The sequence below is a fragment of the Salmo salar genome, chromosome 20, assembly GCF_965601325.2.
Source record: "Salmo salar chromosome 20, fSalSal1, whole genome shotgun sequence".
NCBI lineage: Eukaryota > Metazoa > Chordata > Actinopteri > Salmoniformes > Salmonidae > Salmo > Salmo salar.
In genome coordinates, this window is record NC_138310.1 from 47,857,453 (window position 1) to 47,882,604 (window position 25,152).

Consider the following 25,152-nt stretch of genomic DNA (forward strand, 5'->3'; position numbering starts at 1 on the left):
GGAATCGATAGTCTCAGAGTTCAACCATTTCCAGCCGTGTAGCCAATGTTCCACGTGGTATAGTCTTGTCCTTTGGTAGAGTTGTAGTTTAAACCACTTCACACACCAGCATCACCCGGCATGATTTGGTCTTAGAAATTCAACCATTTGCAACCTTAGCTTACACTGGGGTTTGCGTGGTCTGGTGTGAATTTCATCAGGATTGGGTTTTATACATTTCAGTAGAAAAGTAGAAAAGGGCAGATCAATATTGTTAACCAGTTTGTAATAGGCTGTCCCCAAATAACCTGTATTTTAGCCCAAATATAAACAGTTGGGAAGAGAAAACCTCTCCCAAAGCTGAGAACCAAGAAGTGATCAGGTCAATCATCCTGACCAACCTGGGACACTGTAAAAACAGATGTGCCAGAATTTCAGACTCAGCACAGAATGGACACCCTTCCCCAACTGTTGGATCCAGGTGTACCAGATGCATATTGGTGGCTATGGCTCCATGTATTATCCTCCATTGGAGACCAGCTGTCCTCTTTTCAATAGGCAGTTTGTGAAAAAGAGGCTCTTCAAAAAGCCACATCCCTGGTGGCGTGCCGGCCTTACGGGACTTGACAAGAACTCTCCAAGCCTGCATAACAGACTCATAAAATGGAGTCAGGCCAGGCAAATCACCCCCTCCAGCTTTAAGAGGAAAAGGTGCTTGTCTAAGCCCAAACAGCCCGTTCTCCTCATCAATGTGTAGGCTGTGTCGACCCAGCTAGAACCGTCACTGTACAACAGTCTCTGGGCTGCTTGAAGCCGGAAAGCCATGATCCTGGAAGAAATGTCCACCAGGCCTTGCCCACCCTCGTGCAGTGGCAGGTACAGGGCTGCAGCTTTAATCCAGTGTTGTCCAGACCAGAAGAAATTGACAAGGGTCCTCTGAAGCTCTTGTATCAGACCCTTTGGTGGCTGTAAAATCATTAGTCTGTGCCACAGGGTAGAGGCAGCAAGATTATTAGCTACCAGTACCTTTCCCCTATAAGACAGCTGGGGTAGCACCCATTTCCACCTTGACAGTCTGGCACACACTTCCTCCACTACACCGTCCCAAAACATGACATCATGTAACAACTTAACATTAAAATACCAGTAAGGTGATGACCTTCGTGGACAGGACAAGTGAATATCAACAGTAACAATATGGTGATCAGAGAAACCCACAGGAGTAATATCACACCTTCCAACCCTACTACAGTAGTGCTCAGATACATACAGCCTGTCTAACCTTGCTGCACTGACACGACCTTCATTAACTTTTAGCCATGTGTACTGCTTAACTTTTGCATTCCTTACTCTCCACACATCAGAAAGCTCAAACTCAGTTAATAGACCAGACAGGCAAGTGGCTGACCGCAGATGAGGTTCTTCAGCAGTGCGGTCAACAGTAAAATCTACTATACAATTCCAGTCTCCCCCTAAAACCTTCAGTAACACACCTAAAGCTGTGCCGAAGTGACAGGGACGGCGTCCCCATGTGGGTCGCCATCCCCGCCAAAATCAGGATAATTTCGACACGAAAAACAATATAATTAATTCTACGACAACTACTAAATCAAAATAATGATAACCTTAATCATGCATAGGAACAAAAAAAAGATAGCACCAAGAAAAGGAAACGTAAAAGAAAAACCAAGATATCTAACGCTACACAACATTCGCACTCACTCACACAATTCCCAGCATGCACCAAACACTCCCAGCATGCAGAGAGAGAGAGAGAGAGAGATATAATCTTTCTCCCAGGGCATGTCATGACAGTAGGCAGCAGCCTCTCTGTGTTAGTGATGGCTGTTCAAGTCTGATGGCCTTGAGATAGAAGCTGTTTTTCAGTCTGCTGTCCAGGATGCGACCTCGCATCGCAAGGGAAGACACATTTCGGCAAGCTATTTGTCCAGCTGAACGTCTCGCCATTTGTTTAAGGTAAATATTGTCAAGCAATTCTAGAATCCTGACATGTTATTATCGATCGATAAATATATCATGCGTGAGACAATAGCCTATATGAATATATCAGAACAATAACAAATAGCACTGTAACATAACATTTTCATAGGCTACACTAAAAAAACATTCTTTATGAGATGAATTTACATGAAATGTGTATTGACTACATCTTGGAGGTTACTGATGCTACTGTTGTATTGTGGTATTTATATATTCATTTGTGATGCTATCCTTCACATGATCCTGTTGTCACATGCTGCACATATGTGTGCACATGCATCTATCTATCCAATGTTATCATCATTTTTTTTCAGATATTATACTTTAGTTATCCACAATGACCTGGTGATATAAAAGTATAATAATTACATTATTCCATATTCCTTCAGATACCTTGCTACTGGAGATTCCTTCAAAACGATTGCGTACTGTTACCATGTAGGGCACATCAGGAGTGTGACCAGGGACATCTGGGACTGACTCGTGGGAGAATTCATGCCTGTCCCAACCATGGACGACTGGAGGGCCATTGCTGCTGGCTTTGAAGAACGATGGAAGTTTCCTCATTGTCTGGGATCAGTGGATGGCAAGCATGTGGAATTGCAAGCCACACCAAACTCCGGCTCCCTGTTCTACATCTACAAGGGGATGTTCTCCATTGTTCTTGGTGGTTGTGGATGCCAATTACCTCTTCCGGTTAGTGGATGTCGGCAGCTACGGGAGGACGAGCGACGGAGGCACTCTGGCCCACTCTGCCTTTGGTCAGGCCCTCAGACATGGCACCCTCAGAAATTGAGATAGGTAATTACTCTGTTGTCAGGAAGGATCGGAATCGGAACGGTGGGGGGATATGTGCTTTTGTAAGATCAGACATTGCTTTTAACGTCAGATCGGATTTAAACGCTGATCTGGAGATTGTCTGGCTGGATATCTGCCTTCCCAAAACCAAGCCGATTTTGTTGGGGGTGTGTTATAGGCCGCCCAAGCAGAATGCATTCTATGAAGGTCTTGAAATTGTGTTGTCAAACTGTAATGATTCCCTGTTGAAGGAAATAATTTTATTAGGGGATTTCAATACTGATGTCTGCAAAACGAATAGCCCAACCCACAATGTATTTATGCACTTTTGTAGATCACTTGCTCTGACCCAAATGATAAAAGATCCCACCAGGATATGTGAAACAGTGCAAAGTACGATTGACTTAATATTGGTGTCTGATAAATCTAAAATATCGCGGAGTGGAGTAATAGTCTATGGAATCAGTGATCATTTTATTACATTTTGCACAAGGGTAAAATTGACTGGTCACCTGTGCTAGATAGTGTAGGGGTAGACAGTGCCTGGGAAGTCTTTAAATGTAGATTCCTTGATGTGGTGAATGTGATGGCTCCCATTAGACGGGTCAGGGTAAAGCAGAGATCTAGCCCTTGGTTTAATCATGAGATTCTAGAATCTATCCAAGCAAGGAATAAGGCCTTTAAAAAAATGTAAGAACTCTCAAGAGCAGCATGATTTTGTCCTATATAAACGTCACAGAAATGAAGCACAGAGCAGGATGGATGAAGCTAAGAGGGGTTACTTTGCTGAGAAAATAAGTTTTAAAAAATGACCCTAAAAAGCTTTGGAAATCATTTAAGGAACTAGGCTGTAGTAGTACTACCAAAAACAAACTAAACAGTATTGGACTGAACATCAAAGGGGAGATGGTATATGAAAAAGCAGAGGTTGCCAATGAATTCAACTCTTTTTTTTACTTCTGTTGCCAGCAAGCTGGTTAGCAAGATGCCCACCAGTTCTGGTTTGTATGGAAGCAACCAAGTCAAGAAGTATTATGTAGAGTTAGGGGTTCAGCAAAACTATTTTTCTTTTGCAAAGGTAGCAACAGCCAAAATAGTCAGTATGCTGACCGAGCTAAAATGCTCCAAAGCCACAGGCCTGGATAATATTCCTGCAAGGTTTCTAATAGATTCTGCTGAGCAAATTGGCCCTTGTATTACGCATATCGTTAATCTCTCTCTTGAACAGGGCACCTTTCCCAGGGACATGAAACAAGCTAAAGTACAAGGAGCTCTTTGCTAGTACAAGGAGCTCTTTCTCGAAAAGAGGCTTTGCTTTCTGGGGGGACTCGTCTCTGGACAGAGGGGAATTGTGAAATGTGGCTCAGCACTGGGAGGGAGCACTGAGTTGTTTGTGGTTGACCACTTCCCTCACCATCACTATCCTCATTCTCTGATGCTGGGGCTACTCCTGCCACTGCCGCTCCTACTTCTCCTCCTGCCGCGCCTACTTATCCTCCTCCTGCCGCTGCTACTGCTGCTCCTACTTCTCCTCCTGCCGCGCCTACTTATCCTCCTCCTGTCGCTGCTACTGCTGCTCCTACTTCTCCTCCTGCCGCCTCTACTTCTCCTCCTCCTGCCACTGCCGCTTCTACTTCTCCTCCTGCCACTGCCGCTCCTACTTCTCCTCCTGCCACTGCCGCTCCTACTTCTCCTCCTGCCGCCTCCACTTCTCCTCCTCCTGCCACGGCCGCTCCTACTTCTCCTCCTGCCACTGCCGCTCCTACTTCCCCACCTGCCGCCTTTACTTCTCCTCCTCCTGCCACTGCCGCTCCTACTTCTCCTCCTGCCACTGCCGCTCCTACTTATCCTCCTGCCACTGCCGCTCCTACTTATCCTCCTGCCACTGCCACTCCTACTTCTTCTCCTGCCACTGCTGCTTCTACTTCTCCTCCTGCCACTGCCGCTCCTACTGCCACTCCTACTTCTCCTCCTCCTGCCGCTGCTACTGCTGCTCCTACTTCTCCTCCTCCTGCCACTGCCGCTCCTACTTCTCCTCCTGCCACTGCCCTCCTACTTCTCCTCCTGCCACCTCTACTTCTCCTCCTCCTGCCACTGCCGCTCCTACTTCTCCTTCTCCTCCTGCCACTGCTACTGCCACTCCTACTTCTCCTCCTCCTGCCGCTGCTACTGCTGCTCCTATTTCTCCTCTCCTTGCTACTGCTACTGCTGCTCCTCCTCTCCCTGGTTTCACTTTCCACCCTGATAGTTTGTAGAAATACCCCTTTAAAAAACAGCCCCTTCCCACAATGACATCACATTCAGAGTGTCAATCATTTTTGGGGGCGGTAAAACAACAGTGCAAAGCTAAGTGTCACTCGGTTTTATCTATATTTTAATCTTTCATGATGTTAGTCAGTATGTCTCACTCTTAAATGTCGACCCTGTTAGACTGCATTAGATGAATTTCTAAATATGTTTGACAGAAAAGTAAAAATTATCTTCAAGTGTTCACCATTATGCTAGCTGGATCTTGATCACTCACAGTGCTATGGCTTAGCCTCCAAATTTCCACCCTGTTAGTTCCCACACCTGTTAGGCGTATGCACCTAACAGGGTGGAAATTTTGTCAGAAAAGATAGAAAATGAATTACTTATGTCAATATTTACTACTATTAACATAATGTAATTAGCAACTACAGTGCCTTCGGAAAGTATTCAGACCCCTTGACTTTTTCCACATTTTGTTACGTTACAGCCTTATTCTAAAATTGATTAAATAAATAAAAATCCTCAGCAATCTACACTGAATACCCCATAATAACAAAGTGAAAACAGGGTTTTAATAATTTTTTTCAAATGTATTAAAAATAAAAAACAGATACGTTATTAACATAAGTATTCAGACCGTTTGCTATGAGACTCGAAATTGAGCTCAGGTGCATCCTGTTTCCATTGATTATCCATGAGATGTTTCTACAACTTGATTGGAGTCCACCTGTACTAAATTAAATCAAGAACCCGATGGTCACTCTGACAGAGCTCTTGAGTTCCTCTGTGATGGGAGAACCTTCCAGAAGGACAATCATCTCTGCAGCACTCCACCAATCAGGCCTTTATGGTAGAGGGGCTAGATGGAATCCACTCCTCAGTAAAAGGCACCTGACAGCCCGCTTTGAGTTTGCCAAAAGGCACCTAAAAACTCTCAGACCGTGAGAAACAAGATTCTCTGGTCTGATGAAACCAAGATTGAACTCTTTGGCCTGAATGCCAAGCGTCAGGTCTGGAGGAAACCTGGCACCATCCCCACGGTGAAGCATGGTGGTGGCAGCATCATGCTGTGGGGATGTTTTTCAGAGGCAGGGACTGGGAGATTTGTCAGGATCGAGGGAAAGATGAATGGATCCTTGATGAAAACCAGCAACAGAGCACTCAGGACCTCAGACTGGGCGAAGGGTCACCTTCCAACAGGACAACGATCCTAAGCCAAGACAACGCAGGAGTGGCTTCGGGACAAGTCTCTGAATGTCCCTGAGTGGCCAAGCCAGAGCCCGGACTTGAACATCTCTGGAGAGACCTGAAAATAGCTGTGCAGCAACGCTCCCCATCCAACCTGACAGCGCTTGAGAGGATCTGCAGAGAAGAATGGGAGAAACTCCCCAAATACTGTACAGGTGTGCCAAGCTTGTAGCGTGATACCCAAGAAGACCAGAGGCTGTAATCGCTGCCAAAGGTGCTTCAACAAAGTACTGAGTAAAGGGTCTAAATAATTATGTAAATGTGATATTTCAGTTTTTATTTCGAATACATTTGCAAACATTTCTAAAAAACAGTTTTTGCTTTGTCATTATGGGGTATTGTGTGTAGATTGATGAGGCGGGAAAGAAACTATTTAATACATTTTTTAACAAAGCTGTAACGTAACAAAATGTGGAAAAAGGGGTCTGAATATTTCAGAGTGCACTGTAACTTGACATTTCTTCAATACATTGTGGGAGGATAACCAACCTTCCAATTAATGGCAATACATTTATTAGCCACTGTAAATGCTAGGTTACACAGTTTTTTCTGATAACAGTCTCCAGTATGAACATTTCCAAGCAAACACAAACAGGGAGAAGGGAGAATCTGTAGACATGCTGAGATAAAAGAACATACTCTTTGCCAGTATTCAGCCAGCCTTCACGTCTCCAGCAGAATAATACAATTTCTGAGTGCATAATATTCAGTTTCACTGGCATATAAAGTCAGCAAAAAAATAAACGGCCCTTTTTCAGGACCCTGTCTTTCAAAGATAATTTGTAAAAATTCAAATAACTTCACAGATCTTCATCGTAAAGGGTTTAAACACTGTTTCTCATGATTGTTCAATGAACCATGAACAATGAATGAACATGCACCTGTGGAACGGTCGTTAAGACACTAACAGAAATGTCCAGGAACTTGCAGGTGCCTCGGTGGAAGAGTGGAGTAACATCTTACAGCAAGGACTGGCAAATCTGGTGCAGTCCATGAGGAGGAGAGGTCACATCTGGAGTTCATCCGGTGTTTTCTTAACCAGCAGTTACTGCCTCAGTACAATCTCTGCTCAGTCAGTTATAATTTTATCGTCTCATTCCAGTTACTCCTCTGTCTCGGTTTCCTGTTACATCTCTCATGACCTTGGAGTCACCTCAGGACCTGTTTACCCTGCCAACTCCCAACCTCAGTCTAGACATCTGTTTTTTCTGCAACTCATCAGAGCTTCATTGGATCTGCACTCCATATATCTCTCTGTGTAACAAATATACTGCTAAAAAAAATAAAGGGAACACTTAAACAACACATCCTAGATCTGAATGAAAGAAATAATCTTATTAAATACTTTTTTCTTTACATAGTTGAATGTGCTGACAACAAAATCACACAAAAATAATCAATGGACATCCAATTTATCAACCCATGGAGGTCTGGATTTGGATTCACACTCAAAATTAAAGTGGAAAACCACACTACAGGCTGATCCAACTTTGATGTAATGTCCTTAAAACAAGTCAAAATGAGGCTCAGTAGTGTGTGTGGCCTCCACGTGCCTGTATGACCTCCCTACAACGCCTGGGCATGCTCCTGATGAGTTGGCGGATGGTCTCCTGAGGGATCTCCTCCCAGACCTGGACTAAAGCATCCGCCAACTCCTGGACAGTCTGTGGTGCAACGTGGCGTTGGTGGATGGAGCGAGACATGATGTCCCAGATGTGCTCAATTGGATTCAGGTCTGGGGAACGGGTGGGCCAGTCCATAGCATCAATGCCTTCCTCTTGCAGGAACTGCTGACACACTCCAGCCACATGAGGTCTAGCATTGTCTCGCATTAGGAGGAACCCAGGGCCAACCGCACCAGCATATGGTCTCACAAGGGGTCTGAGGATCTCATCTCGGTACCTAATGGCAGTCAGGCTACCTCTGGCGAGCACATGGAGGGCTGTGCGGCCCCCCAAAGAAATGCCACCCCACACCATGACTGACCCACCGCCAAACCGGTCATGCTGGAGGATGTTGCAGGCAGCAGAACGTTCTCCATGGCGTCTCCAGACTCTGTCACGTCTGTCACATGCTCACTGTGAACCTGCTTTCATCTGTGAAGAGCACAGGGCGCCAGTGGCGAATTTGCCAATCTTGGTGTTCTCTGGCAAATGCCAAACGTCCTGCACGGTGTTGGGCTGTAAGCACAACCCCCACCTGTGGACGTCGTGCCCTCATACCACCCTCATGGAGTCTGTTTCTGACCGTTTGAGCAGACACATGCACATTTGTGGCCTGCTGGAGGTCATTTTGCAGGGCTCTGGCAGTGCTCCTCCTGCTCCTCCTTGCACAAAGGCGGAGGTAGCTGTCCTGCTGCTGGGTTGTTGCCCTCCTACGGCCTCCTCCACGTCTCCTGATGTACTGGCCTGTCTCCTGGTAGCGCCTCCATGCTCTGGACACTACGCTGACAGACACAGCAAACCTTCTTGCCACAGCTCGCATTGATGTGCCATCCTGGATGAGCTGCACTACCTGAGCCACTTGTGTGGGTTGTAGACTCCGTCTCATGCTACCACTAGAGTGAAAGCACCGCCAGCATTCAAAAGTGACCAAAGCATCAGCCAGGAAGCATAGGAACTGAGAAGTGGTCTGTGGTCCCCACCTGCAGAACCACTCCTTTATTGGGGGTGTCTTGCTAATTGCCTATAATTTCCACCTGTTGTCTATTCCATTTGCACAACAGCATGTGAAATGTATTGTCAATCAGTGTTGCTTCCTAAGTGGACAGTTTGATTTCACAGAAGTGTGATTCACTTGGAGTTACATTGTGTTGTTTAAGTGTTCCCTTTATTTTTTTGAGCAGTGTATTTTGGTTCATTCATCCCTGTTTTCTCATCTGAGTCTGCTCTTGGGTTCCCCGGTGTCGCTCCATGTAACCGGAGATGCACTGCAGTACTTAATGCAGCTGGTCCAGGGACACATTATTACATTCTATTAGTCACATGTCTGTGGAACTTGTTCAGTTTATGTCTCAGTTGTTGAAACTAGTTATGTTCATACAAATATTTACACATGTTAAGTTTGCTGAAAACAAACGCAGTTGACAATGAGAGGACGTTTCTTTTTTTGCTGAGTTTAGTACATTCTATGGATGGTCTTAAACTATAGTAATTTATGTTTGAGATTTTATGAACATGACGGGGCATTCTAACATATGCGTCCATTCATCATAAATTGCGTCTCCCAGTTCTTCCTCACATTTTTGTTTTACATGTTTTGTGTCATCGGGAAAAGCCTCAATCAACCCTTGATGCAGTTTGGAAATCAACTTTAGAGGTTTGTTAGACTGCCTTAAAATAATTTAAAGCTTCTTGCTTGTCCAGTGTTTGCTGCACAGAGGAAATATTGTTTTATCTGCAAGAATTCACCTCCGCTCCCTCACAGACTGGTCTTCCCTGGCTGACTGACCCTGCTGAGACCCCTGTCACCATCTGATCCTACTCAGATGAGGCATGACAAAGAATTACATTGGTGTACATTTATACATGATATTATCCATGAATAGAATCAATGGTTCAACAATTGAAATGACCATTATTCCCTAATAGCTAAAGTTAGTGCGCTAGCTAGCTAACCTTAGCTAACTTTTGGCTAGCTCTGCTAGCTTATGGTACATCATCAAATTTACTTCTGTTGAAACGGGACAAAACAATGGCTACAAAACATTTCCATACACACAACAGCTGTTAGATACTGCTACCTGTCAGATACTGTAGCTAGAGGCTAGCTAGAGCTAAACCAGCTGTGGTAGCTACTAACTTGCTAACTAGTTACTAGTACAGTAGTTCAGTCACTTCAGTCGAGAGGGGATGAAATATTAGCTAACATAACATGGCAGTTACACTACTAACGCCGCACTGGGAAAAAAAAAAATAATAATTCTGTCAAACCTTGCCAGCTAGATCAGCTAACTAAAGAGTAGCCACTTTCTGCTCTGCTTGTTGGTACAACTCAGAGAAAACTCGCAACACAGACAGAAGCTGCCTATGGTCATCTCTTCCGTGGTGGTCCTATACACCAGCCTTTCAGAAGCTTTGCCTTCACACAGCATGTCTGCATGCTCTGTGCAGACCTAAATCCAGCCAGCTAAAACCGGAAAACAGCCTACCCAACCGCTCTGAGCAGTGGCGGTTCTAGACCATTTCAATTGGGGGGGCCAAGCTGGGGGCAGTTGTACTGTTAGAGGGGCCAGTTACATTAGATGTTATTGTTGTCATGTCGTTTTCTTCACTGCATTGCAGGAATTAGCAGGCAAAAGACCATGTTCCGCGTTGCCACTGTCTAATAACGGAACTAAAAAAAAGAACGATAGCAAAAATTAGTTATGTAAAAATTATTTCATACTCCACATTTAGGGGGGCCACAAGGGGGTCCAAAATGTTGTCACAGGGGCACTGGCCCCTGGTGTAGGTCGTGACCAGTTGGATGGCAGGTCCAGCTCTAGGGTGTTCTAGAAACATCCGTGAGTTTACTTTCAGCTTGATTTAACCATGTCTGATTGTAGCCCTTTGATCTAAATCTTTCTAGAAGTTCATCCTTTCTTCCCGTACGTCCAGGATGTCTAGTCCTCCCTCGTCATGTTCAATAGTGAAGTGCAGGTGTCCTGTAATGGAATTCAGAAATTGGTGAAAGGACATTAGCGACTTTAGGTCACCCTTGTACACAACAAAATCGTCATCAATGTAGAGATTCCAAATGACCAGGTTCTCCGGAAAAAAAGGGTTGGACGTCATTGGACGTCTCATTTAGAATGTGAGCTTTTTCAACATACCCGAGGTGTGGGTTAGCGAAGTTCGGTGCCATCCTTGTGCCCATGGCAGTCCCGCTACACTGCCGGAAGTAGGCATCGTCGAACTTGAAGTAGGTTTTGGTGAGCACCAAACTCATGAGTTCAGCTAGAAGAGGGTGGGTTGGGATCTGTTCAAGTCAAGGAAATGGACACAGCGTTCAATTCCTAATTCATGAGGAATGACTGCGGACAGGGACTGAACATCAAAAGACACTAAGAGACACTGCTGGTATCTCAATGTCAGTCAATAGTTTTAGAAAGTCACCTGTGTCTTTGAGATGAGAATGCAGAGTTGAGACAATTGGTTTCAGGTGATGGTCGACATAGAGTGTGATGTTTTCAGTTATGCTCCCAATCCCTGACACTTCTTGTTTACACATGGATGGAGCTTACTAGCTCACTAACTGTTGTCCAAACCAGTTATTTATTTATTTAATATTAAAACATACAATCTACTTGCCGTGAAGCCGCTCAACATTTACATTAGATTCAGTCATCTAACAGACTCCCATCCAGAGCAACGCACTGAAGCAACCAGGGTCAACGCCCCGCTCCAGGGCACGTAGACAGATCTCCCACAAGGTCAAAAACGGGGAACCCAAACCAGCGACCTATCGGCCACCGGCCCAAGCTCCCAACCAACCAGCCCTCCAAGATCCGCCCCCCCCACAGTTCCTCGAGAGCTGCCGCTCAACACAGTTTAAGATTAATGTTATGCTTTTTCAGCCATTCTTGAACCTGAGACCAGAAACAGGCTACCTGAGGGGCAATACCAAACCAGTTGTTAGACCTCTTTGCCTAAGCTTTTGATGTTTTTTGTTGTTATTCATAGTTTTGCTTAGCCCTGTTCTTTATTTTCCAATACCCAACATATATTATATAGTAATGGTTGTAAATCAATTACGCCTACTGTAGTTGAAAAAATCTTGCCCAGTTTTCCAATTGTTCTTTATTGGTTACACTTCTGTATTTCATCACTAGGTGGAAACATTGACCATAGTACCCCACCTGTATGGTCTACTGCACCATCTCTCATTAGCATCACCAGCTGAAGAGTTCTCCCTAATTGTCTTCCTCATGCCCTATATGAACTCGTCCATTCCCTTTATGATTATTCTGAAGAAAGCCATTAAATGCCAAAACGTAAATGTTTTAAAAGTAATACAACTAAGAATTTGTAATGGTGAGAGAGCGTTGCGCCTTTTCCTTTCCAATGATTTTTACACATTTTTAGGTTACACCTCGACTCGTGTGTTGAGCACCCTCTACTTCTTACCAACGTTAATGGTCATTTTTTGTCATACCTGTGGTATATAGTATGATATAACACAGATTTCTGCCAATCAGCATTCAGGGCTCGAACCACTCTGTTTGTAGGCTAATTGTAAATAAATCCCTTATGTGGATGTGCATAACTATAGATACATCCAACAGGAGAGTTTCAGGGATGAAAACTGAACAGAGGATCTTGAAATCTCTATGCAAGAAACACTAGGAGGAACTTTAAAAAAAATGAATGTTAGGCAATTGTATGGAAATTGTGACTTTACTATGTGCTACATGTTAAGTCTACAAACCGTTATAAATGGCCTATTTGGGAGAATTACTAGTCATTTCAATAGCCATAGGCTAGGCCTATTAACTAAAATCTGGATTTATGATTGTAATTAAACTTTGGAATTGATTAACTAGATGCAGGTAGCCTACAGCCACTGATAGGCCTAGATCTCATTTCAGATAACATACAGTAACCAAATGAACGATTTAGCAGCTTTCTACATTTAAATAGACTAACTAATGTATTCAACATGAATAGCGAGGCAATTTCAAAATAGGAAGTGCTTCTGTTGCCCTGCTGGAAAGGCTATTGAGGATGGGGTCATAATTTGAATCACTGAATCATATATGAATAATATTGATATGAACTGAACAGGCCTGTGCGACAAGCATAAGCCTGTAGCAAAATCTGATTGACTGTTACCTTCAATCTAATGCATTCTAATAACAGCTGATCCGCAATTGCGATAGAACTGTGACCATGATCACAATTGATAACTTCCAATTTCATTAACTAAACATGGCCATTAATAATTGCACAATAACACAAGGCTACAACAACAAGAAACTTAAGTTATAGGCTATTTATTAAAACGGTTGCCAGCTCCAGGTAGGCCACTGATTTATTTATTTGCAATGGTATCATCATTTCAACAATATTTATTGTATCAAATGGTAGACTACAGCCTACATAGGCATACACGTCAACAGGCTATTTGATGGCCAACATATAGAAATGTGGGCTATCATTCTCCACATTTAATGTCAGCTGTATTGTGGACTTTTTCCCATAATAGAAGCACGCGAGGTAGTTCCATAACCTTATTTAGAGTCATTAAAACGTATACAACATTTCAAATTTCCACTGAGCATGCGTAAAACCCTTCGCTTGCTATGGTTTTCCATAAGAAAAGTTGACATTAGAAGGCAGATTAAACCACCTCCATCGAATTGATCTAATGCTCCTGAAGTCGTTTTCCTGTGCTCTGTCGCCATTATGTCTTGATACGCATCAGTTCTAGCGCGGTAATGTTTTATGGAAAAAGGGTTGGAAATAGGTATCCGTAATGACAACCTAAATAGCCTACCTACAAGAGCATGCTGCTCTCTCCTCCTCACTCATGTGACTCAGTTTCAACACACACACACACCCCTCTGGCCCTCCCCCACTCAGAAACAGGTTGCTTCACTGCTTGACAGTCAGCCGCAGCAAGTCCCAGTGAAATGTATATATTTAAAGAACAATGCCGTGGCGGCCGCTGAGCAAATTAGAAGAAGCCCCAAAAAAACCTGCGACCAACTCATTTTCACAAGCGACATAGTTTTCAGAGTAGCCCAAATGTCGGAAAACCGCGGCCATGGTAACCCAGCAAGCACAGTGGATCTGAGCCGATCCCGACTGAGAGTCGGGGCACTCGGCTGAGAGTCAGACTCTGCGGGTGCCATGTGGCCCGCCTTCGGCAGTATTACTTATGGCTTGGATGCGGGGATTGAGCTCAGGCCGAATTCCCGAGTGAGTTATCTGGCCCAAACCGGTTGTCGCTACTCTCTGGCAGATGATTACAATTGATGATTAACATTTCATTATTTATTTATTTTCCCATAAAATGGTAGTTGAAATACAAATGATACGCAAGACAAACTAAATTTAGATTTCAGCTTTGAAAGTCACATCTACGGTGGACCACCACCTGCACTCGAGCAAATCTACTTCAACCTGACTACCAGTGCACACGTTATTGAGGCACTTGGTATTCCAACTGTCATAAACTGTCACTAGAACTCATCAAGACGGTTGGATAGACAACATAAACGAACTCACTTCTGTACATCACGCTGGTCCGTACAATTGACCTTATTTTAGCGCCCCAAAAACGTAATACTTCCAGATCAACTGTAATATCAATACCATTGTAAAGCACAATTTCTCCCCTTTCCAACAAAATCAATGAGACCTTCATGATGCCCATCTCTGCATGATTCAAGAAGGCAATGAGCTCCATCGGGTCTTTTTAAAAATGGCGGGTGGGGAAGCTAAACCTATTGCGTGATAGTGAGGAGAGATGTCGTGTGGGGAAACGGCTTTTTTCACTCGATCTGTCCAACTTATCACCTTATCGCCTCTAAAATGTAAGTAAAACACTATCAAGAGTTTGTGTCGAATTTGAATCGGGTTTTTGGGGCGGTGCTAAAGTGATCTTCAGAAGTAAACAGCGGCTTTTGAGAGTCATGATAGCTTGCAGTGATGACGCAAAAAATGACAATGTATCCTTACCCTGTCCCTTTCTTGTTTTTAAACTGTGAGAGAAGTGCTTACACCTGGTGGAGAGAGGCTGTAAAGACAGAATTAGTTGCTTTATGCGTGCTGTACGTTACGCCATGACACGTCACTTTTTTCAACTCTTCTCCAATACTATAGCGCCATTACCAATCAACGCTTGAATAGAAACCTAGTTCACACCCCAATGTTGATGTCAACATAGTCGCTAGTCCAGTGACATCAGTGTTGTCAATTTAGCGATTTTGTCGCTATATTTAGCGAGTATTCAGACCCTCTAGCGACATATTTTCAAAAAAGTGACTAGCGACAGATCTAGCGACTTTTTTCTGGTGTTATTGGAGACTCTGGCGTGAAAGTACGTATCGTTCTTACTCTTATCAAGGAACAGCGGGTGTGGCGGGTGTGCCCCACCCCCGTCCCACCCCCGTCCCAAAGCACTCACAGGCGGCCCAGTCCTATCGCTGCAGTCAGAGCAGGAGATGTTCACCCCTCCGCGTCCAGACTGTAAATGAATCACGCATGCGGGAAGCCGCTGCTGGCTGATCCCGCCCTGGCTTACATTTAAAAGAAAAAACAATTAACCTGAATTCGGGCCAGACTAGTTACCATCATTTTCTCACATTGTTCTTGTTGGTCCATTTAGATTGTTTATGTATATTGTATACAAAAAACATTTCTGGTTAAAAATGTTCATGTTTTACTGGGGCGGCAGCATAGCCTAGTGGTTCGACTAATAACTGAAAGGTTGCAAGATCGAATCCCTGTGCTGGCAAGGTAAAAATCTGTGTTCTGCGCCTGAACAAAGCAGATGAATCGCCCACTGTTCCTAGACTGTCATTGAAAATAAGAATTTGTTCTTAACTGGCTTGCCTAGTTAAATAAAGGTTAAAAAAATGAACTGTGACTCGTTGTAGGCTCCTAAAAGTGGATTATACGGTTAAAAACCAAACTGAAAACTAAACTAAAAAAAAACCCCAAAAGTGAAAAAAACGAACAGAAGAACAGAAGAAAGTTCATTTGTAGTTCTAAACATATTTAGGGTGTTTTTTACTCACTGTTTGTCTCTCCCACGACTTTATTCCTCTCTCCTACAGCGTCCATCACAATTACATGCACATGGCCAATTATGCAAATTAGGCGATGATGTCATTTAGTGACTTTTAGGACAGCCAATAGCTACTTTCCTTACTGAGGAGTTGGCAACACTGGTCACTACAGTCCCATTAGTTTTCTTTGTAGCCTCGTTTGAATGTCGCGGTTGCGCACATTTGTATGGAATGGGGTTAGTTTAAGTTACCCCTTTTGTTAAGACGGAAACAAAATAGCTAGCCAGCTCATTAGTTATTTTGTGACAGTTCTAACGTTAAAGGTAATCTATTTATTATATTTTGTTTGTGGTATTGTTTGCTAAATGGTCTGGTAAAATTATCGGGAAGTCAGAGTACGTTCACGTTATGTGTTTCTGTGATTGTGTTTACAATATAATGTTAAACTTCAACAGTAAATCATATTTCTTATCCAATTTGGACATTAAGTAACTGGGTAATTTTTGTAATAAGTTATTTTACTGCCGCCTTTACTACCAGTGTGAAAAGGCTGGTTAACAGAGGCCTAACGTTAATTTAGAGGACTGAGTAGTATATCGACACATAAAACGACTAATGTTAACGTTAAGGGATTTCTAACATGTTTCAAGGCCAGTTTCATAATCAGCAATCAGATTGTGTTCTCTGTGATGTTAATTTACAGCAAACTGTTAACCAACCTCTTCTAATTAATCAAGGTGAGTGTTCCCTGAAAATGACAATTCTGCGGATGTTAATGCAGTCACTTTGACACCTAAACATTTCTGCTCTGTCACTCAAGCCTGCTAGCTAATTCCAGCAGTAGCCCCAGCTCTTCCTCCTGCCAGCTATACAGCCAACAAAGGTGATTAAGGTTCCTAAGAATTAATATTCATGCAAGTCGCTGCCCTTTAGTAATTCAGTTCATCAATGTGTGTTTTAGAGCTCCGGCCCTCAGTCAGACAGAAATGACTGAGAAGTATTCAGAGTATAGTGTGACTTCAAACATCCGGCGAAGGCTACTGCAAATGTCTCAAGATTTCTGACATCTATCCAACAAGAGCAGTCTACACTTAATGCAGAAAATGCTGCTGTTCCTCAGACATTTTATATGTCCAAAGAGGCCGCTGAGGAAATGTTCAGTGGTCAGGACTTTGAGGATGAACTGTTTGTGGATGCTTTGATGGACACAAGGCTCCAAAATTGTTTGCAGCATGGAGAAGATCATTTTCGCCTTGTGCGACCAAAGCTAATAATTACAACAGATGAAAGGTGTTGTATCGACCTAATGGATTCATAGGCTGGCAGAGCTCACAACAGACTTGCGTGCACAAGGGTACTGAACAAAAATATAAGCGCAACAATTTAAACGATTTTACGGAGTTACAGTTCATATAAATTAATCAGTCAATTGAAATAAATGAATTAGGCCCTAATCTATAGATTTCACATGACTGGGAATACAGATATGCATCTGTTGATCACAGATACCTTTAAAAAAAAAAGGTAACTGGTGTGACCACCATTTGACACATCTCCTCTGCATAGAATTGATCAGGCTGTTGATTGTGACCTGTGGAATGTTGTCTAACATGCTGACCAGACCGGATACGTCGCGCGCGCGAGCGTCGCAAAATAAATTTAGAAATCCATGTTATTCAATTATTGCACCCACACTGCTTGATTGCGCCAACGAGCGTCTGCGTTGCCAAGGGCTAAAATAGAAGTCCTTTTTATTTCTGACTCAGATCGCGCTGCAAGTCCTGTCTCTCCCATCTCCTCATTGGTTTATAGAAGCAGGTACCCCCGTGCCATCTCCTCATTGGTTATACCCACATGGGTGATTGAAAGACTAAATGTTTTGCCGGTCGTCGTGGTAATACTATGAAAGTGTAGATGCAAATCACCATATAAATTCAAAGATGAAAAAGCCTGGAAGGAGGAAAGATGACTAGAAACGATTCGGTTGGCCGTTTTATGTGTGGATTAATTGTCGGAGTAGAGGACCTTGTGCATTTCAGGTAAAATAACAACTCAATGTTTATATCCCAGGACAAATTAGCTAGCAACAGCAAGTTAGCTAAATAGGACAAATTAGCTAGCAAGTGCAAGCTAACTAGCTAAATTGCCATACATGTTTAATGCTTTTTCGACCTGTCCCCAAATTAATGTCATTGGTTCAGAGTTTGTTTTGATATTTTAACCTGCGTGTCGTGATTGCGTTTGGTGTAGGGGGACAAAATAAATGTCTGCACAATGGCGCACGCGCGCAGCCGGTTTGGGTTCCGTGTAACTCCTCTTCAATGGCTGTGCGATGTTTCTGGATATTGGCGGGTACTGTAACACACGACGTACACGTCGATCCAGAGCATCCCAAACATGCTCAATGGGTGACATGTCTGGTGAGTATTGCAGGCCATGGACATTGCAGGCCAGAACTTGGACATTTTCAGTTTCCAGGAATTGTGTACAGATCTTTGCAACATGGTGAAACTTGCATTATCATGGTGAAACATGAGGCGATGGCGGCTGATGAATGGTACGGCGATGGACCTCAGGATCTCGTGCCGGTATCTCTTTGCATTCAAATTGCCATCGCTAAAATGCAATTGTGTTCGTTGTCCGTAGCTTATGCTTGCCTATACTGTACCATAACCCCACCGCCACCATGGAGCACTCTGTTCACAATGTTGACATCAGCAAACCGCTCGCCTGCGGTTGTGAGGCTGGTTGGACATACTGCCAAATTCTCAAACGATGTTGGAGGTGGCTTATGATAAAGAAATTAACATTAAATTATCTGGCAACAGCTCTGGTGGACATTCCTGCAGTCAGCATGCCAATTGTACGCTCCCTCAAAACTTGAGACATCTGTGGCATTGTATTGTGTGACAAAACTGCACATTTTAGAGTGGCCTTTTATTGTCCCCAGCACAAGGTGCACCTGTGTAATGATGAACATGCTGTTTAATCAGCCATTTGATATGCCACACCTGTCAGGTGGATGGATTATCTTGGCAAAGGAGAAATGCTCACTAACAGGGATGTAAAGAAATGTGTGCAATTTTGGGGGGAGAAATAAGCATTTTGTGCATATGGAACCTTTCTGGGATCTTTTATTTCAGCTCATGAAACATGGGACCAACACTTTACATATTTATATTTTTGTTAATTGTATTTCAATATCTTACATTGTCAATAAATATCCCTTTCCTACCCCCTGCTCCTATAGGTTTGGATGAACAGACCAACCAGACTCTCAAGACCCTTGGTGGGTACCAGGAACGGTGGTAGGACAACCTGAGGGTAATTCCCCCCGCTGCCTGTGTCGGCCTTGGTCACACACTGCTTGCCTCTCTTCCCAGACTTGTTGATGAAGTGATCCGGTCCTACGTGGAATTTAAAACTAAACTACCTGGCAAACATTGGCGAGCATGCTTAACTCCCGGCGACTGAAACTTACTAGCTTTCCCCGGCGTTATGGCAACCCCATTCCTATTTTCACTTCCTGGAGTTGGAGGAAGTTAAGGAAATGGGGCTTGCATTCACCTCCGATGAAGAAGCAGCCCCTGAGCACTTGGCTGGGGTAACCTCCGCAGCGAGGGACCTTGGCACGGGTCTGAGTGACCAGTGTGCCCCTCGGCAAAAACATTACTGTGTCCCAACGTTTGGCAAACGGGGTACTATGTCAGCCATTGCCATTGTCAGAGCCCCTTGTGCCAGTAAAGGGGCTGGGCTTCATGCAGGCTTGTCCATGTTTAATGCTTCCACCTCTGTTACCCCACATTCCACGGTGTTCACAGGGTTCATGGGGTATAGCAATCTCCCACAATGGGGTCGCCCTCCCCCATAGGTGGCTCATTACTGGGATTCATTGCTGATTCCTGCCTGTAGCTCCCTATGAGGTGTCTAGTGATAGAGGTTATGGGCTCTATACAGTAGGTGATTAGTTTTTGAGTTGAGTTGAGGGAATGAGCAAGGTTGAACATGACCACACTATTATCCTACATACAGTCTCTGTGGTTCATATGAGCCCCCAAATGAGCTGTTTGTCTCCAGCTCAGTGGTTTTCATTCCTGGGAATTAGATTCAATTACAAATTGCCCCTGTCTGTTACAACAGAAGGGGTCAGTTTTTCAGAGCTGTCTGTACCATTCCCAGCTAGGTTAAAAGGCGCTTTGTAGCCAGTAACTATGACTGGTCGGTAGGGCAACCTCCACAATAACGATTTTCACCTGGGTCTATTTTTTTTATGCGTGTGGTCCAGCACTGGTGCCAGCCACTTACCAGAACGCATCTTACCGTCTAAACCGGGTGAGGCTCATTGTGATAACAGTACCCCCAAGTGGCACAGCCATTCGGGGTACGTCACTGATCGTCGGAGCCCGTGTACCCAGAGTGGGCCGGGATTTAGGCAAACCTTGGCACATAAACACAGTTTTTTCAACCGAGTTCTGCAGCGTTCACGGGTGATTAAAGTGTTGTCTCCCGCATGTGAGTTCGCTGACAAGTGTTCCTTCTCTATGTTCAGACACACAGTTGTCAAGAGTGGTGCAAATGGAAGAAAAAACATTCTCTCCCAGTCCACAAGGTGGCATCCTGCCCCTTCAGATGGCACTTCACAGGAGTCTCGCTGTGTACTCCAACCAATGGCGAACATGCACAATGTTGGCCTGGATCATGGAACAGTGACGTGAGTGTACAGGCTACAATTTGATGTGCATTCACAACGCTTCTGCAGGGTTATCACGTCGACTGTTTCCAAGGCCTCAGCACCCGTTTTGAGGGAGGATATATTCTCCTGTCTCCAGAATCAGGCAATCCGATTGGTTTCTCGATGATCCGGGACTGCTGGTACAGCCGGTATTCCTGGTTATGAAAAGGTAATGGACTTTGCGTCCCATTCTAGACCTACATGCCCTCAGCAATCACCTCAGAGTCTACAAACTCAAAGTGCTCACGAGCAGCCGGCTATTACAGCAATTGGCTGGTGGCAACGGAGTCGAGGGGAAAGCAGTGTTACACACATCCATGCTACTGTCTTGTATTCAGTCTCTACTCTCACAGGCTCTCCCAGGTATGGGACATTTTCGGTAGGGCTGATGTAGATCTCACACATCGCGAGAACGCGTAGTATCATTTATTTACGCCTTTCGGCCAGTGGTTCTGATTCAGCCCACATTGGAGTGGGTGTGCCGGGAGGGCTTACCATTGATTCTTGTGGCTCCCCGTTGGCCAAGGAAGCCTTGGTTCTCAGAGATCATTCGCCTTTTGGGCGGGGATCCGTGTCCCAGGCCCATGGGCAGGTTTGGCAAGCGATGCCAGAAATGGTTCCTATGGGCCTGGCCACTAAGAAGGCCAATCTGATGGCTAGAGGTTTACCTCCGAATGTTATTGCTACCATTCATTCTGCATGGGCGTCCTCCACTAGAGGGCTGTAGCAAGCGTTTGAGCTCTGGTGCCAAGATAAAGGACTTCAGTGCTCTGTGAGGGACATCCCTTATGTTCCCACAGGAACTTTTCAAGCATTCTCCCCTTTAACCTTTTACTGCAGTGGGCTAAATCAGGGTCACACAGTGATTCTTGATAGTCATAAACAAATCTACTTTCAAACAAAAGTATACACCTCACACATGTTTATGGGCTTAAGGAATAAGAAGACCTGTATGTTATTACATTGTAAGTTTGCATCCCAATATATACACATCACAGAAGACTGAAATATACCAAAACTGTTTGACAAAAACACCGGATTTTCGTTGTTGAAATATTAAAATATATATATATATATATATATATATATCATTCTACCCATGACTACAGGAAAAGGCTACAAGTGTACATGGCCGCTGTCTCAGCATGCCATGTGGGACTTGACGGAACCTCACCGGGGGCTCACCCCCTGGTTGTGCGGTTCCTGAAAGGTTTACGTCTATAAACCTATTGCTCTCACATGGTACTTGGTGCTGGTTTTGGAGGCACTGTGCGTGGCCCCCTTTGAGCCTCTGGAGTCGGTGGATCTGGAGATCCCCTCCTACAAAACCTCTGTCCTCATGGCTTTGGCCTCGGCTAAACATGTTGGAGACCTCCACACGTTATCAGTACACCCTTCCTGTAGTCAGTTCGCCCCGGGAGACTCTAAGGTGACGTTACATCCAAATGTGCCCCCCCCCCCCCCCCCCCAAAAGTCATGTCTATGTCCTACAGGTCCTTAGCTTTTAATCTATTTCCATTTTCGCCTTCTCCTTTTGCTTCTGAAGAGCAACAGAGGTTATATGCCCTGTGTCTGGTGCAAGCTTTATGCATGTACATTGAACGGGCCGGAATATCCGGTTATGTGATCAACTTTTTGTTTGTTTTGTTAATCCAGTTTGTGGCTCTCTAATCAGCATCTCTCCAACTGGATTTTGGGGGCTATCTCCATGGCATATAGCAGCAAAGGGCAAGGGTTACCTAGCGGTGTATGCGCCACTCCACCAGGGGTCTGGCAGCGTCATTGACCATTGTTTAAATGGTTAACTATAGGATATATTTGTACTGCGGCGAGTTTAGCATCACCACACACTTTTGTGAGGTTTTATTGCTTAGATGTCCCTACTTCCAGCATAGCACGAAGTGTGTTTAAGGCTGGGACTGAGGAAAGTCACTAGGTAGCTCGCTATGTGCGCAACACCCAGACTGACGCATCCGCCAGGGTCAGGTCTGGTTAGTCTGCCATGGGCCATTTCCTTTAGCGAGACCGGGAGGGGGACAAGGGGTCAGAGACCAAGTCAAGACCAGAAAAATGTGAGTCCAATTCAAGACCATGATTGTAATTTTGGCAAATCACCACCATAATAAGACTTCAAAATGTCCAGTATTTCTGTGTTCATATTTCAGAACAACATAGGGATTCTTTAGACATTCAGAATAGTGAAAAAAAATTGGGAAAATAGAGCTACTCTACAAATTATTACCAACCCAAACATAGTGGGGAACAATGGGCCTTCTACGCCTTCAGAGAAGGGCTAACATGGAAACCAAACCGGCTGCGTGCGTGCGCTATCGTGCATAAATGTATTTTGTCCCCCCACACCAAACGCGATCACGAAACGCAGGTTAAAATATCAAAACAAACTCTGAACCAATTACTTTAATTTGGGGACAGGTCGAAAAGCATTAAACATTTATGGCAATTTAGCTAGCTGGTTTGCACTTCCTATTTAGCTAGCTGGCTGTTGCTAGCTAATTTGTCCTGGGATATAAACATTCAGTTGTTATTTTACCTGAAATGCACAAGGTCCTCTACTCCGCCAATTAATCCACACATAAAACGGTCAACCGAATCGTTTCTAGTCATCTCTCCTCCTTCCAGGCCTTTTCTTCTCTTGACTTTATATTGCGATTGGCAACTTTCATAAATTAGGTGCATTACCGCCACTGACCTCGTTTGTCTTTCAGTCACCCACGTGGGTATAACCAATGAGGAGATGGCACGTGGGTACCTGCTTCTATAAACCAATGAGGAGATGGGAGAGGCAGGACTTGCAGTGCGATCTGCGTCAGAAATAGAACTGATTTCAGCCCTTGGCTACGCAGATGCTCGTTGGCGCGCACAATAATTGAATAACATAGATTTCTTTAGCAATTTATTTCAGCCTGTAAGGCAACAACCCTAAAAAAAGACACACTTGCTTTCTCACTCTACTAGACATGTAGGCTACAGCTGAACATTTTTAGGGAATTTAAGGTTTCAAAAGATTGACTCAGTATACTTTAATTTTGTATTTTTTTTGTTTTAGTGAATTGTTGTATTCAGTGGTTAACATTTTTGTACAAATGGTTTTAATTGCTGCCTACATGGGTTATGGCTCACTGCCTATGTCATGCCTTTACATAAAGGTAGAGATCCGTCCCAGTTGGATAACTATCGTCCCATAGCTAAACTGTCTGCACTGGCAAAAGTTTTGGAAAATCTTGTGAACTCACAATTGAAAGACTTTCTTTATAATAACTCAGTTTTATCTCAATTCCAGTCGGGTTTTAGAGCCAAGCATAGTACAATTACTGCTGCAAGTAAGGTTGTAGGTGATATTCTAGATGCTCAGGACAAGAAGAATCACTGTGTTTCACTTTTTATTGACTTATCGAAGGTCTTCGGCACTGTTGACCATGCCCTGCTGTTGAATAGGCTAAAAAGGGTTGGTTTAAGTGTCGGATATTGGATATGTTCCAAAACTACCTTTCTGACAAAACACAGTGTGTAGCTCAGGAGGGTATGAAATTTGAGTTTTGAAGGCTTACAAAAGGAGTTCCCCAGGGCTCAGTTTTAGGTCCGATCCTTTTTACACTGTATATAAATGATATAGGGAAGACTGTTGATTCTGCAAATCTCCATCTGTATGCTGATGACACAATTATTTATTCTAGCGTATCTAATATTGAGAAGGCTTTTCTGAACTTACAGTTGGCCTTTGATGTTATTGAAAGGCAGCTTTTCCAATTGAAACTTGTGCTTAATGAAAGGAAAACAAAGTTTATGGTTTTCTCTTCCCTGAAAGTAAACAGATGGAGTCACTTGCAGATTTGCAGATTTCACTCTAAGGCTAGAACTGAGATGGGGAAAACATATTTTTCCCATAATGCCCCTTCATCTTGGAACATGCTTCAGAAGATTTTAAAGTTAGGGGAGTTAGTGCTCTTGTCTGTTTTTAAGACTCTGATCGACAACACTGTTTGTGATAACTGCAGTTGTTTCTAATCTTCAATTGTATCTTTAACTTGTGACACTTGTGTGTATTCTATATTTTTCTGTGTTTTAAGGGCACGCTGCTATTTCCCTGTTTTGCCTTCTTGCAAGGTCGCCCTCACAAAATAGGTTTTTAACCTCAATTGGTTTGACCTGTTTAAGTAAAGGTTAAAAAAACCAAAAACGATTACTTGTTTTGCCAACGTTTACTGACACCGGCCATATTCAGTAGGTGTTGCGTTCGTAAATGCATCAGTTGTTCTGCGCTCTGGCACACTCAGAAGAGAGTGCTCTGAAATCAAAGTAACTTAGATAGCTAGAGTGAATTTGCAAACACAAGAGATATGCTAACTGTATAACAGTCATTCAAGTTCTTGCTAGCTAACCAAATGACATGTGCATCTCTAGCTGTGTG

At 43.8% G+C, this 25,152-nt stretch overlaps 1 long non-coding RNA gene across 2 annotated transcripts; it reads right to left on the minus strand.

Annotated features, from left to right (window-relative positions):
* Positions 1-6,538: 6,538 nt before the first annotated feature.
* Positions 6,539-16,129, minus strand: LOC123729240 (uncharacterized). 2 transcript variants are annotated; one of them, XR_006760957.2, is made up of 3 exons: positions 16,001-16,129; positions 11,090-11,235; positions 6,539-10,921 (listed from the first exon to the last, which is right to left on the minus strand). It is a non-coding gene; the product is annotated as an uncharacterized LOC123729240 (long non-coding RNA). The 2 variants fall into 2 exon arrangements; XR_006760956.2 differs by lacking the exon at positions 16,001-16,129 and adding an exon at positions 15,318-15,483.
* Between the last annotated feature and the right edge of the window lie 9,023 nt (positions 16,130-25,152).